Source organism: Piliocolobus tephrosceles, chromosome 9 (genome assembly GCF_002776525.5).
Source record: "Piliocolobus tephrosceles isolate RC106 chromosome 9, ASM277652v3, whole genome shotgun sequence".
Classification (NCBI taxonomy): Eukaryota; Metazoa; Chordata; class Mammalia; order Primates; family Cercopithecidae; genus Piliocolobus; species Piliocolobus tephrosceles.
The window spans coordinates 43,952,533-43,968,380 of record NC_045442.1 but is presented as its reverse complement, the minus strand read 5'-3'; the positions used below and the strand labels follow the sequence as shown (position 1 = coordinate 43,968,380).

Sequence of the window (15,848 nt, the reverse complement as noted above, 5' to 3'; positions counted from 1 at the left end):
AAAAACAAGAAATGGGGAAAGGATTCCCTATTTAATAAATGGTGCTGGGAAAATTGGCTAGCCATAAGTAGAAAGCTGAAACTGGATCCTTTCCTTACTCCTTATACGAAGATTAATTCAAGATGGATTAGAGACTTAAATGTTAGACCTAATACCATAAAAACCCTAGAAGAAAATCTAGGTAGTACCATTCAGGACATAGGCATGGGCAAGGACTTCATGTCTAAAACACCAAAAGCAACGGCAGCAAAAGCCAAAATTGACAAATGGGATCTCATTAAACTAAAGAGCTTCTGCACAGCAAAAGAAACTACCATCAGAGTGAACAGGCAACCTACAGAATGGGAGAAAATTTTTGCAATCTACTCATCTGACAAAGGGCTAATTTCCAGAATCTACAAAGAACTCAAACAAATATACAAGAAAAAAACAAACAACCCCATCCAAAAGTGGGGAAAGGATATGAACAGACATTTCTCAAAAGAAGACATTCATACAGCTAACAGACACATGAAAAAATGCTCATCATCACTGGCCATCAGAGAAATGCAAATCAAAACCACAATGAGATACCATCTCACACCAGTTAGAATGGCAATCATTAAAAAATCAGGAAACAATAGGTGTTGGAGAGGATGTGGAGAAATAGGAACACTTTTACACTGTTGGTGGGATTGTAAACTAGTTCAACCATTATGGAAAACAGTATGGCGATTCCTCAAGGATCTAGAACTAGATGTACCATATGACCCAGCCATCCCACTACTGGGTATATACCCAAAGGATTATAAATTATGCTACTACAAAGACACATGCACACGTATGTTTATTGCGGCACTATTCACAATAGCAAAGACTTGGAATCAACCCAAATGTCCATCAGTGACAGACTGGATTAAGAAAATGTGGCACATATACACCATGGAATACTATGCAGCCATAAAAAAGGATGAGTTTGCGTCCTTTGTAGGGACATGGATGCAGCTGGAAACCATCATTCTTAGCAAACTATCACAAGAAGAGAAAACTAAATTTTTTTTTTTTTAGAGACAGGGTCTTACTCTCTCACCCAGGCCGGAATGCAGTGGTGTGTTCATAGCTCATTGCAGTCCCCTATCTCCTGGGCTCAAGTGATCCTCCCCCCCAGTCCCACAAGTACCTGGGACCACAAGTGTGCCCCACCACACCTGGCTAATATTTTATTTTTTTGTAGAGGCAGGGTCTTGCTATGTTGCCAGGCTGGTGAAACCACTAAGTTTCTAGGTAATTTGTTGCACAGCAATAGGTATTAATAAAGCGCGTAATTTATACCACTTAAACATTGTGCTGGTAAAAAAAAAATTTCCTTGGCCTGAATTCAGGTTGCCAGTTTATAGTATCTATAGAGAGAATGCCACCCAAAATACGCCACTGTGGTATAGGGATTCATTCTGAGCTGCAGGCAGTTGAGAAAAAGCAGACAAGGAAAACTCTCTGCCCTCACCTTCTCTACCAAGTAGGGCAGGATATACTTAATCACCAAACTCTAGACTCTTACCAGCCCAGAATGGCACCAGAGAAATCTATATTACAAACCTTGCTACAACAACATTTATCTTCCATTAGTTTTTCCATATATTCACCTTCGTACAATTTGTTCCCCTAGGAATTGCAAGCCCCTTTCCTTTGTCTTGTCACTTCTCTATAGGTTTACTGTTCTTCTGTGAAGATGCTAGATAAGCACCAAGTTCTAACCACCCCTTTGAGTTACTCATCACTGATGAGTGTTAATAAATAAATGTGTAAATAAATTTGTTTTTCTCTTGTTAATCTGTCTTTTGTCAGTCTAATTTGCAGGGCCCCAGCCAATGAACCTAAAATTGTAGAGGGAAAAAAAGGTTTTTTTTCTTACCTAAACTTGCTTTGAGTTGATTTTTTTTTTTTTTTTGAGACGGAGTCTTGCTCTGTCACCCAGGCTGGAGTGCAGTGGCTCGATCTCGGCCTACTGCAAGCTCCGCCTCCAAGAGGAAAACTGATTCAATAAACGGATTTATTTTTCCAGATTCAGTTAGACTTGTGTTCACATATGTTTCTACCACTTACTGGTTATGGGACCTTGGAAAATTTACTTAATAATTTCCTCACTTGTAAAAGGGGAATAACAATAAAAGTACTCAGGAAAATTTGTGAGATACTTTGAAAAGAGAACAAAAAAAGGTTACTGGATGTTCTATCTAGCTTATATTTCTGGATTTTCTCTGCATTTCATTGTCTTTGAGGTACTTTATGACTCTATAAATTGCAAAAAAACAGAGTAATACAAATAATTCTTATTCAAAGGAATGCAAATTGTGGGGGCCTGACCCTGTAATCCCAGCCACTCAGGAGGCTTAGGTGGGTGGATTCCTTAAATCCAGGTGTTAGAGACCAGCCTGGGCAACAGGGTGAGAGACTTTATCTCTAAAACAAAACAAAATTTAAAAACCCACAAAGAACTAGTGGTATGCCATTGATGATTGTCCTGTGGCTGTCTATCAGTTTTGTACCTATAAAGTAAATTCATTTTAGCATTCCTGATGGGTTGCTTTATTTGTCTGCTCTTTGGATCCTCATTTTAATATCTTACTGATTTAGTCATTGACATAAAATCATAGACACATGCTTATTTTATATTTGTGTGTGAATCATGATTTCTCTTATAAAACTTATCCTTCAACATATTTCAGAGTGTTATTATGATTAAATTAATCAATGCATGTAAAGCAATTAATACAGTGCCTGGTTCAATAATGTTAGCTAACTTTTAAGAAAGGAAGAAGGTAATGAAGAAGTGATAATGTTAGGTCCCAAGTTAGGTAAGACCAAGGTCCATTAGTCTACCTATCCTACTCATTTCTGTTTTCCCGAAACAGATATTCAGAGATAACAGTTTTGTAAATCAACAAAACAGCAATCACAATTCTAACAACACAGCTATTACACAAGAACAAGATCTCAGAAAAATCAGCTAACCTCTTGGATCCCAATGAGAATAATAATGTTCACTTCAGTAGTTGCTGTGGAGGCTTGCTGAAGTAAGGTATGTGAAATGGGAGTCTGTGAATGAGATGGAAACAGATTTAGGAAGCAAACATCTGAGTGTCTGTTCAAATTCTATGCCTTCTGGCAGGTAGCTGAAATGCCTTAGTGGGCCAGGTATTAGAAACAGGCAGCTCTAGCCATCTATTTTTATTTTAGGTAAACAGCAAATACTTGATAGAGATACAATATTTTTCTGTTACAAGAAAAACAATAGAACAAACATGATGATAGATGGAAACAAATATTCTAGCTTAGAGTCAGAGAAGGAGTGTAGAATAGGATGGTGTACTGGGAGGGAGTAGCTCCGGTTAATTGTTGCCACCTAAGAATTCAGCTCCAGAATTTTAAAAGAGCAGCAAGAAACCTTAATTATTAGTGATATTTATATGAGCTCAAGCAAGTTAGTAAACATACATGGTAACCAATCCACATTTATCATCCCTTTGTTTGTGACCTCTCTGTTAGGCCATTTTCTTGTGTGTGTTCTTTGGGTGGCAACTACTTGTTGCTGACACTCATCACGAGTTGCTTATCAGTGAAGCCTTTTTTTACTGGCATGAATAGAAGATGAATGCCAGAGAACTGCGTGGTCATTTTGTTAATCAGGCTGGAGTTGTTAGTATTTAATAAAAAGAACATGTAAGAAATATTTGTAGTTCTGAGTCAAAGACATTGGATACTTTGTTTTGTCCATCACAGGTTGCTTTGCCATCACAATCTGTAGATGTGGGGAGAAAGGGTTCTAAATATGTTCATCCTTTTAGGAAACTTTGAAATATAGTAAAAAAATAAATAACTTTGAAGTAATATAAACATGGATTTGAACCCCAGCTCTTTGGTTTAAGCAGTAACTGACCAGGGATAATCAATGTCCCTGATCCCCAGTTTCCTCACTTATAAAAAGAGAATTAACAGCTGCTCAAAGAATCAGCCTGCTTTTATCTTCCTGCTCTGCTGTCTTCAATGTGGAACTTTCAGCTCTTTGATAAGAAGGTGACTGTTGCATCTACAAGCATTGCTTCTGAGTTCTAGGCAGGAAGAAGGGAGAAGAGTGAAGGTTAAATGACATAGGTCAGGTGAGCATGCTTTCCTTATCAAAATTCAGTAGCTTTCTTAAAGTCACACCTAGTAGACTTCTGCTTATCAGCCATACTAGCCATCATTGGTTGCAAGGGAACTTGGGAAATTAGGATTTTTTTTTTTTTTAGCTGGGTACATTTCCATTCACCTGGATGGCAGAGTTTTAATACCATCAATGAGAGTTTGGCTACTGGGTAGAAAACAAAACAAAGAAAAACAACCAGCAGTATCTGTCACAGGGCTCAATAATCCAACATATTATTTATATGGTGACTTTCATCTCAGCTAGTCTCTCTCCCTTGTCATAATATTCAAAATGCTGGGCATATAATGTGTGTGTGTGTGTGTGCGCACATGCGCGCACATGCATGCACATTCAATCTGGTTTCTTGCCCGTTTAGCTGGTACATCAGAAGTATATTCTTCCTAGGTAATCGTCATAAAAAGTTAAAAATTTAAAAAAAAAGAGAAAGGGTATTTTTTATGTAAGTATGCTAAGAAAGTAACTTTGGGTTTTCTTTATGCTGAAGATTGCTACAACAACAACAATCATTTTCATGTCATAAGAACTAAAATTTACTGATAATTTACTATTTGCCAGACATTGTACAAAATATTTTATATTCACTATGTTCATCATGAAAACTCCATAACGTAGACTCATAATCCCTACCCTACTAATAGGGAACTGATGCTCAGAGAAGATAATGTACTTAAGATTACATAGCAACTGTACAGTGGAGCCAATATTTGAATTTGGATCTGTCTGATAGCAAAACTCCTGCTCCTGGTCACCATATTATACCATCAGCTTGCAAGATGTCTAACACCTACTTCTGAGGACTCTTTCCACACTTTATTCTAAATTTCAAATCTTGGTCTCACCATTTGACCAATACCACAATAATAATTGTTGTAGATAAGAATCGTCAATCATTTCTAAAACTAGTGGGGAAAGTATGATGAGAAACAGAATATATGCACATTTTCAAAGTATTTCCACACATGATACTAGAGATACTACAAAGAGAATAAGAGTAACTTTATAGTGGAGAAGTCAGGCACACATCACCATAACCAAGTAATCAAACTTAACATCACTAGTAATGAGACATACTAACATCATGTGATTCTGGAAATGATGCGCTGAGAAGAGCACGGCATCACTTAACGTGGTATCCTTATTGAAAATGTGTAACTTGAATTTAATCTTGAGGACACCACACACCCACCTTAAGCAGCATTCTACAAAACAACTAGTTAGTTCTCTCTTCAAGGGTCAGTGTCATGAAAGGCAAAGAAAAAATGAGAGAATGTCTTAGATTGAAAGAGACTAAGAAAATGTGACCGCTAAGTGCAATATATAATCCTGGAATGGATCTAGGACCATAAAAAGAACACTAGTGTGACAATTAGTAAAATTTGAGTAAGGCCTGTATATTAGTTAATAGTATGATATCAAAGTTAATTTCCTGGTTTTTATAATTGTACCATTATTATGTAGGGTGAAAAATATATGAGAACTGTTTTATGCTTTCTTTACTGATGGGTTTTTTTGCATCTTTTTGTAAGTCTGAAGTTATTTCAAAATAAAAAGTTAAAAAAACTTACCTCCTAGTTGACTTGTTTACTTATTAAAATTATGTCTGAACTAAAAGTAAATGGACTCTAAGTATATCTCCAGCAGCTTTCTCATCTGCTCTGCATTTTGTGTTCTGTCTCTCTCTAACAGGGTGCCATGTTCAGTGGTGGCAGATCTGAGAGAGAGCTATTTATACCCTAGATAGTTTTTGTATGTTCATTATGAAAATTTTCTGGCAAATGAAAGAAAAATGTTTTGTTCTAACAAAATTAATATATTATGACAGTTTGCCATCATGTGAAAGTAGTGTCTTGGGAAGAAGCTTAAAAAAAATCTACATAAAAGAACTGTATGGGCTAGCAGTGGCCCTGCATTCTACCCCTTCCAAAGCTACCACCAAGGTACAACCTCTACTCTTCTAGATTAGATCTAGTCACATACTATCTCCTGGCAAGAAGAGATAATCCCTTTCCTTATCCCTCCTTCAGCAACGGAATGGAAACCTTTTCTCAGGATTTTAAAATACCTGAGGAGTGACATCCCCAGGTTGGTTGTTGAAAGACAACATTGACCAGCCAATATGTAAAGAGGAAATGTAGCAGGAGCTATTGTTAGACCTCAGAGGTGTAATATAGATGATTCTAAAACTTTCCCCCAAGTGTCCTGAACAGCAGGGGAGAACTGTATCAGGTATGATGCTTTTGGCTGCAAGTAACAGAAAACTCAGCTCAAACTAGCTTAAACAATGAAGTTTACTAACAGACCATCCCAAGCTCAGAAAGGTTCCAGGCCCAATGCTATAAGAGCTCCATTCCATTTCTTTGATATTCTCTTGGGTGTATCAGATTTGTCTCCAGATTAAGGCCCTAACTGTTAAGCAAGGGCTTTCAGCAGCGAATAGGTACACGTTTCTTTGTTCATATACTACAGAAAAAAAACAAAACCTTTTACCCAACCATACTACAGAAACCTTTCCCTTCAGTCTGACTGGGCCAACTTAAGTCACATGCCCACTCCTCTACCAATAACATTCCCCAGGGGAAAGTCACGTATGAAATAAATGAAGTCTGAGTTTCAAAACCATTCACTGGTAAGGTGGTGGGATTACCATGAGTGGTTAAGAGTAAGCAAGATACATTGCTAAAGCTGGCGATGAGGTTAAATTCCTTTGAGTCATGGGCCTTGTGAAGGAAAAATGGACACCTAAAGAAAACCAGGGCTTTGTCAGGGGAAGGAATGGGAGCAATGGAAGTTGAGGAAGTGAATTCCCACCCTTGTCAATCTAGAGTGTTGGTCCAACAGAACCTTCTACCAGTAGAATATTTCTGTGATCTCTTTTTAAAAAAGGGTTATACCACTGTGGAAAACAGTATGTCAGTTCCTCAAAAAATTAAAAATAGAACCACCATATGACTGAATAATTCCATCTCTGAATATACATCCAAAAGAATTAAAAACAGAATTTCAATTTCCACACTCATGTTCATAACAGCATTATTCATGACAGTGAAGGGGTGAAAGCAGCCCAACTCTACATCAACAGGTGAATAGATAGCAAAATGTGGAAGACACTCACAATGGAATATTACAAAATGGAAGGAAATCTTGTCATGTGCTACAACATGGATGAAGACATTAAGCTAAGTGAATTAAGCCAGAATTAAGCTAAGTGAATTAAGAAGACAAACATTGTGAGTCCATTTATATGAAGTACACTCACAGAAACAGAAAGCAGAATGGTTATTACTGGAGGCCAGCCAGGAAAGTGGCTGATAGGTGGAGAAGTGGAAGTGGAGAGTTATTGTTTCATGGGTATGGTTCAGTTTTCAAGATGAAAAAGTTCTGGAGCTCTGTTCTACAACGATGTGTATATGCTTAACACTACTGAACTGTACACTTAAAAATGGTTAACGTGGTAAATTTTATGTTGTGTCTTCTTAATCAGAATGAAATTTTGTAATATGGAAAAAGAAGTTATAAAAGCCCCTTTATAAATCACTTCTTAAACATAAAACATGTTTCCAATAAAAAAGAAAATGATACAGAAAAGGAATAAAACTCATTTCAAATAATGCAAAAAGAGAAAAAGTAAGGAAAACAATGCCAAAGTACTGAACAAGAAAGAGTTTCTTGTTTTATTATCTAAAATACAATTGAAGGATAGACATACTTAAAATAGAGCAGTACAGATACACAGTTCTAGAAATCCTTCAGTGAAAGCAAGGCAAGGTTTTGTTTGTTTTCTTATGTAATCATACAGACACTGCTTTCTTTTGTACACCTACAAAAGATGTAAAATTAAGTATCACAAAAGACCCTACACAGTTCTATTCATACAGGTTGCATCTATAATTCACAAATATATACACAAAATCGTTTTCAACCACATTTAATTTTTAAAATTATTTTCCTGGTTTATCATAAAAATTCATACACATTTCTAATTCTATTTCATAATATATCAGAATTGGGTCTATTTTAGATGAATCTCTGCTTCCAATTTTGTGAACAATTTTTGAGTCTAAGAAGATACTTATCCTTTGGTATCCAGAAACTCCTGAGACTTAGCCACATACACCAAGGCTAATTTAAGAGGCAAAGCACAGGAATGAATTTTCTGGAAGACAATTCTTTCTGTGTACAATAATAGGGAATTAGTTAAGTAAATAATGCAGCCACATGAACGATTATTAGCCATTAAAAAGGATTATGAAGAGTCTATTAAATGGGGGAAATACTTATAATAATAAGTAATGAAGAAACAGAATACTACATAAATACTGTTTGAACATGACTATAAAAGAAACAGGCCAGGTGCCATGACTCATGCCTGTAATCCTGTACTTTGGGAGGGCAAGATGGGTGGATCACCTAAGGTCAGGAGTTCCAGACCAGCCTGACCAACATGGTGAAACCCTGTCTCTACTGAAAATACAAAAATTAGCCAGGCATGGTGGTGTGCGCCTGTAATCTCAGCTACTGGGGGGGCTGAGGCATGAGAATCACTTGAACCTGGGAGGCAGAGGTTGCAGTGAGCCGAGATCATGCCACTGCACTCCAGCCAGGGCAACAGAGGGAGATTCCGTCTTAAAAAAAAAAAAAAAAAAAAAAAAAAAAGAAAAGAAAAGAAAAAGAAAACAAGGAAACAGACAATATTAACAATAGTCAATATTTGAAAATATATATAAGAAGGGCCGCCGTGGTGGCTGACATCTGTAATCCCAGCACTTTGGGAGGCTGAGGCGGGTAGATCATGAGGTCAGGAGATCGAGACCATCCTGGCTAACACGGTTAAACCCCGTCTCTACTAAAAATACAAAAAATTAGTAATACTAGCTACTTGGGAGGCTGAGGCAGGAGAATCGCTTGAACCCAGAAGATGGAGGTTGCAGTGAGCTGAGATCGCACCACTGCACTCCAGCCTGGGCGACAGAGTGAGACTCCATCTCAAAAAAAAAAAAAAAAAGAAAAAATATATAGGAAAAGACTCCAAAAGAAATAGATTTAATAGATCAAAATATTAACAGTGGCAGTCTTTGGGTGGTGTATCTCTGGAGAGTTATTCTTTCTACCTTTGCTTTTGCTTTTGTTATACCCCATAACACATCTAAAAGGTTTACTGAGACAAAAAAATGGACTACGGTCAACAAAATACTGTTGGTCCAAAGCTCTCACTTATGAAAACCTCAACTTTATTACTTCTCTTTTGGCTGTTCAGAGGATCCACACCACCTCTTCCATCCTGCATTTTTTATTTTCAACATGTTTTTATTAGTTGAGGTCAATATAAAAATACTACTGTAAACAAAAATAAAGACAGATTTAAAATTAAGTGGCTGTTTTCTCAGAGCCTTTTGCTATTTAAAATTTTGTTTCTGAGTATAACAAATCCATATTATACCGCAAAAGTTAATTTAGAACAAAATGAGCTTCTTGGTTGTTTGAAACAGTATTAAAATAAGTCTTCTACCTGAAAATATGAAAATTATTGTTCAAAGGGATATACAGTAGACACTTAAACAACATGAGTTTTAATTGTTTGGGTCCACTTATACGTGGATTTTATTCCATCTCTGCTGCTCCTGAGACAGCAAGACCGACCTCTCCTCCTCCTCCTCTTCTTCCTCTTCAGCCTATTTAATGTAAAGATGATGAAGATGAAGACCTTTATGATCCAGTTCCACTTAATAAACAGTAAATATATTTTCTTTTCCTTGTGATTTTCTTAACATTTTATTTTCTCTAGCTTACTTTATTGTAAGAATACAGTATATATTTTGTACATTTGTATATATACAACCTTACAAACTATGTGTTAATCGACTGTTTATGTTATCAGTAAGGCAGTCAACAGCAGGCTATTAGTAGTTAAATTTTGGAGGAGTCAAAAGTTATGTGTGGATTTTCGACTATGCAGGGGGTTGGCACCCCTAACCTCTGTGCAAGTATTAATATTACAGTTTGAGAAGGTGCCTAAACTTCTTCCATTTAAATGGTCTTTAATAATGCTGTCATTCTGTTTCTGGCAAGCACATCTTTACATAACCATAAACTATGTGGAAATTCCAAGATCAGAATAATTTAGATTCTGTCCTTGGGAAACACTGCATTTATCTAGTGTAAGATGACTGAATGTCCTGCTGTAGATGAGACAGCTCTGGGTTTGAATTGCAAACCCTAAGACTCAAGTGTGTGTATCTTGCCCAACTGTGGTCTCAGAGTGGTCAGAGGCCAGCTCTCAGCTAAAATCTACAGCTGCTGCTTTTCCCTGTCTAGGAGTACCTGCCCAGCAACAACTGGAGCTTAACCTTCACATGAGTTTTCTATTTAGGTGGTGTGCATAACTGAAGGAGTGCTTTTGAATTTTAGTTCTGCCTCTTAGTACTGTGGGGGCACTGGATTAATTTTTGTGGCAGGAAAGTGTATTGAGATAATTAAATCTTCATATTCTCCATATCCTATACTCACTATCTTCTTTCTAAGCAGAAGACCCTTGGCATTTTCTTTCCCCAAGGTTTTTTGCACAAGGAAAGCAGAAGTTATCATGGAGCAGCTTTTATTATGTAATGGTTCAAACTCTTCTAGATTCTGCTACGTGTTTCCAGAAAGAAGAAACAGACACGTTGAGAGCAACAAGAAGAATGAGACAAATACTCCCTATCACTAAAAATGGGGTTTGTGAGGATGAGAGGATTCCTGCGATCTTGAATACCCTTGGTATAGTGGCCAGAGGAGAAAGCTCAGACAGGAGAGCTATGTGTTGAGGTACAGCTTGAGATACTGTGTTCTAAAGACTGGGACCCTAGCCTCTCAAATATTTTTGGCATTATAGATCACACAGAAGCCATGGAGCAGCCCAGTCTAGAGTAAGCTTTTCTGGGCACTCCACAGATACTCATGCAGACGGAAGACAGATAACAGGACAGGCACTCTCCATGCTTTGGCATGTTGGGCAAGATCCTAGAATCCTGAGTCATGTCTTATGAGGGAAGCCCTCAAATGACTGAGATGTCATTTCCTGCCATTCCAATGTAATCATGCTAGTAGTTGATTTTAATTAAAACTTAAGAAAATATCTGTACATTTCTTACACACTTGAATTTGTACACATTCCTGCTATGCTTGTTTGAGCCTCTGTTTTTTCATCTTATCCTGTAGATCAAAACACTTGCCTTATTGTGAGGATTAAGTGAGGTAGCATGTAAGTTCCTGGGATGGTGCTTAGGCATATTTAGTAGAAGCTCAGCTGTTTATTCCTTTTTTTTTTTTTTTGAGAGACAGAGTCTCGCTCCATCGGCCAGACTATAGTGCAGTGGCATGATCTCGGCTCATTGCAACCTCTGCCTCCTGGGTTTAAGCGTTTCTGGTGCCCCAGCCTCCAGAGTAGCTGGGAGTACAGGTGCTCGCCACCTCGCCCGGACAATTTTTAGTAGAGACAGCGTCTCACTATGTTGGCTAGGTTGGTCTTGAACTCCCGACCTCAAGTGATCTGCTCACCTCAGCCTCCCAAAGTGTTGGGATTACAGGTGTGAGCCACCGTGCCCAGCCTTTTCTATCATTCTCTCTGCAAGATGGGACTGGAAGGACAAACAGCAAAAGCTGGTATCAGGGCTTATAGCTCGCCTTGGGCTAGGGAAGGATGAGGGGCAACATTTTCATAATAATAATAATGATAGCTACCACTTCTTAAGAACCTATCAGTGGTTTTTAAACTGCCCTGCAGAGTTCTAGGATTCCATGGAGGGTCTCAGGAGCTGCAGTGAACAGAGGGGAGACCAGCAGTTCACATTCAGGGCTGCCTCCTCTGCTTCAAGCAGATCAGTTTTGCTTTTACCTAATATATTGATCCTCTACATAACATTTTGTTTGAAAAGTAGTATATCTGTTAAAAATGTTTGAACACGTCTATAGAAGTATTGGATCAAATTGATAATATAAACAAATACATGTTTGTCCAGGTTTCTTCCTTTCCAAGCTTAGGAAAAGCAGATATGGGGAACAAGAGGCAGTCCCGAATCAATATTCAGTGTGATTTTTGTAATGTTACAGTAATAGGAACAATTAGGCAGTTCTTCCACTTGTGCTATGCAGCAAGCAGCAAAAGCAATATCCGGTGAATGAGAACATTTGGGTATTGCAAGCCGGGAGTACTCAGCAGGCATATATACCACCAAAAGAAAGTGGGGGTTCCCATGCCCAGATGAGCTGATGACCACCTTAGCTTGGTGGTATGTTCTGCCTCTCCTCTGTAACCACAGGAAGCAAAACACAATACACAGATAAGCACTCACAGACAGACAGGCAGGCAGATTAGCAGGTAACTAAAAATGTAAACCTAAGGACACAACCAAGAATCACCACACATTTGAGGAAAACTGCAGAGGCATTCCAGAAGGAGAGAATGGTGGGAATGGATAAGAGAGGGAATATACAAAGAATAACAGAATAAAAGCTCTTTTTTTCACTTTTTTTCAGACAGAGTCTTACTTGTCACCCAGGCTGGAGTGCAGTGGCACGATCTCGGCTCACTGCAACCTCCGCCTTTTGAGTTCAAGCCATTCTCCTGCCCCGCTCCCCAGTAGCTGGGATTATAGGCGCGCACCACCATGCCCAGCTAATTTTTGTATTTTTAGTAGAGACGGGGTTTCACCATGTTGGCCAGGCTGGTCTCAAGCTCCTGACCTCATGATCCGCCTGCCTCAGCCTCCCAAAGTGCTGGGATTACAGGCGGGAGCCACCACACCTGGACTTAAAATATCTTATTATCAATTGAAGAAATAAAACTGCCAGTGAAAGGGCCCACGAGCTATTTAAAATAAATACAAACACAAACTGAAAGACTCCAGATCATACCTTGACAGTTCATGGTAAAGTTTCAGAAAACTAAAGAGGAAGGTCTTAATACTTCTGAAAAGAAAACAAAGCAAAACAAAAATGGATTACTTAACAAAGGAATGGAGGCTTTTAAGATAATCTAACAATATTCTCCAAGTATAAAATGAGACAATTTTTAGATATGCCATCATTTAAAGAAAACAACTAAATAGGCTCATAGGATCCTAACAACCTTAGGAGTGTAACATAGAGAAAACAGAAGTGTTATTTAAACCCAAACTGACCATAGTAACATCTGAATTCCAAAGATGGTGGTTGTGACAAAATTCACATCAATGAGGAAATCAATCTTTATTCTGATCTTCTCTTCTCAGGGCCTGGGAAATGGAGAAAGGAAAGTCTAAAATTATGAAGCCTCTGCTGGTTCCCCTGGGCTGCTGAAGGAAAGACCTGGACTACATTACCCCGTGTTTCAACATATTAATGAGTTTTTGAAGGTTAGCCTTCAGTTAGTAGAGGAGAGACAAGTCATTCTGCATAATAAATTGAGAAGGATGACCTTAGGGAAGGCTGGAGTATGACAGGTGTGGAGTGAGATGGGCTTGCATATCACGGCTGGAGCCTGAACCTGTAGAAAACAGTGGCTTGGAAGGAGGCTTTCCCTTCAGCTGGGGTGGCCGACAGGCTCTTTATTTTCAAAAAATCATTTAACTTTTTACTGTGAATAAACTTTAGTTCATGAAGAAGATGCAAAAATAGTATAGTGGGTTTCCATACACTCTGCACATAGCTTCCTTAAATGTTTAACATGTTACATAATCATAGTACTATTATTAGAACCAGGAAATCCACATTGGTATATTACTTATTATACTGTAAGCCCTTATTTGAATTTTGTCAGTTTTTCCTTCAGTGTCCTTTTTCTGGTACAGAATCCTACACAGAATCCCACATTGCATTTAGTTGTTATTTCTTCTCAGTCTCCTGTAGACTGTAAGTTTCTTAGTCTTTCCTGCTCTTTCATGACCTTGATACTTCTGAAGAGTACTGATCAATTATTTTGTTGAATGTTCCTCAAATTGTATTTTCTTTTCTTTTCTTTATGTTTTAGAGACAGGGTCTTCCTCTGTCACCCAGGATGGGTGCAGTGGTGTGATTATAGCTCATTGTAATCTCAAACTGCTGGGTTCAAGTGATCCTCCCACTTCAGCCTCCTGAGTAGCTGGGACTACAGGAATGCGTCATCATGCCCTGCTAATTATTTTTATTTTTAGTACAGATGAGGTCTTGCCATATTACCCAGGTTGGTCTCAAATTCCCAACCTCAAGCGATCCTCCTGCCTCAGCCTCCCAAAGTACTGGGATTACAGGTATGCACAACCGTGCCCCACAAGTTTTCTTCTGAGTGGACTGAGGTGATGCATTTTTTACAAGAATGCCACAGAAATGATACTGCGTCTTCAGGTAATAGGATGTGTGTATCACACAATGCGATTCATGATTGTTGTACTACTAGTGATGTTGACCTATCACTTGATTAAGGGGGTTTTCGCTGAGTTTCTCCACTGTAATGTTTTTATTTTCTCTGGATAGTTAATAAATGTCTGGAGAAAATGCTTTGAGACTATGCAGTCTGTTTCAACTCAAACTTTCACTCAAAGATTTTAGCATCCATCTATATATCCTTTCTGCTACAATTATCATTGTGATGTCTGCCTAGTGGTCATTTTCTATTTCTCTCTATTCTTCTACCATTATTAGTTGGATTTTTTTCTGTGGTGGCCAGGTCTGGGCAAACCTGCCCCCAAGTCTGAGGAAGCTGAGAGGCCAAAGAAAGATGCTGACAAATCCAGTTTCTTCTTAGAAACATTTAATAAAACATCCAGTTTCTTAGAAGCATTAAATGAACAGAAGCCATGTCTGTGTCTCAGATGGGCGCAAGGTGAGATGGTGGGTCCCCACGCCATTATCCCCAAGACCCAGGTCTTATATACCATAAAGGAGGGGTAGTTCAGAAAGGATGTGTAGGATAATTGAAGTATGATAACATCAAGGTTGTTTAGCCTAAGGTCAGGATTTAAGGTAAGTGCTTGCTGTTGCAGAAAAAACAACAGATAAACTAGAAATCTTAGAGGCCTTCCCAGAACAGGGGTTAATCAGAAGCCAACGTGGCACAGCATCATCCAAGATGGAGTTGCTTTAGCCACCACAGAATTCTACTCAAAGGAAAAGCTGTCCCTTCTCCCCGACTTCTTTATTTAATCAATTACTTCAATATATGGTCACAGGAATATTTATTTTACCATGTGGGTTATAATCCACTATGGTCAATATGGTTATTATTTAGCTTGTTGTTCAAATTGTTCCAGCTTTGGTCTTTTGGAGATTCTTTAGGTTGATGCCTATGTATCTTTGACAAATCTTACTTTATTTTAAAGCATTTCCTTACTTTCTGGCACCATGAGATATTACAGGCTTATTCTGTAATTTCCCTGACCTGCCTGGGACCAACAACTTCTTGAAGAAACCCTGGTTCCTTTTATTTAAGAATGGTATTTAAAAATCAAATCTGGGTACTAGGCATGCTCGCTATTACTGGAGTATCACTGCTTTTAGGCCCTATGACTGGGCATATCTGCATGTATACTAACCCGTTAGTATACACTGACCTGTGTACATACCCCTGTGTGTATACACTTCTATATTTCTGTATAAGTACTAAAAATGAGTTGACAGGTACAGTAGCTCATGCCTATAATCCCAGAATTTTGGGAGGCTGAAGTGGGAGGAT

The 15,848-nt window shown here is 38.3% G+C and overlaps 1 protein-coding gene and 1 long non-coding RNA gene across 3 annotated transcripts in view; both read right to left on the bottom strand.

Annotated features, from left to right (window-relative positions):
- The window catches only part of PANK1 (pantothenate kinase 1), a 124,788-nt gene that overhangs the window by 94,316 nt on the left and 14,624 nt on the right, over window positions 1-15,848 (bottom strand). The window lies entirely within an intron of this gene.
- LOC111552198 lies at window positions 9,221-14,211 on the bottom strand. The gene is made up of 3 exons (XR_002734581.1): window positions 13,342-14,211; window positions 13,076-13,129; window positions 9,221-9,855 (listed from the first exon to the last, which is right to left on the bottom strand). It is a non-coding gene; the product is annotated as an uncharacterized LOC111552198 (long non-coding RNA).